The following is a 248-nucleotide window of genomic DNA, read 5'->3' as shown; positions in this document are numbered from 1 at the left end:
ATTACATGTGAGTTCAATTGCAATCCTAACAAAAGAAAATTAGCTACTCGTAATTGCAAAGATAAATAACATTATATAAAATTCAACCATTGAGATTAACAAGAAAAATAAAAGTTAAGGAAGAAAACAAAACAAATATCTGTCACCTTGCTTCCCAAGTTTCAGCCTCAACTTCTAACTTATTGAATTTCCAAAAGTTATTTAACTTCATGTTTCTTAAAAATATCCTATTTATACTAATAATCTTA

The sequence above is a fragment of the Theobroma umbraticum genome, unplaced genomic scaffold (genome assembly GCF_002168275.2).
Source record: "Theobroma umbraticum cultivar Fairchild unplaced genomic scaffold, ASM216827v3 scaffold_34.0, whole genome shotgun sequence".
NCBI lineage: Eukaryota > Viridiplantae > Streptophyta > Magnoliopsida > Malvales > Malvaceae > Theobroma > Theobroma umbraticum.
This window is presented reverse-complemented; position numbering follows the sequence as displayed.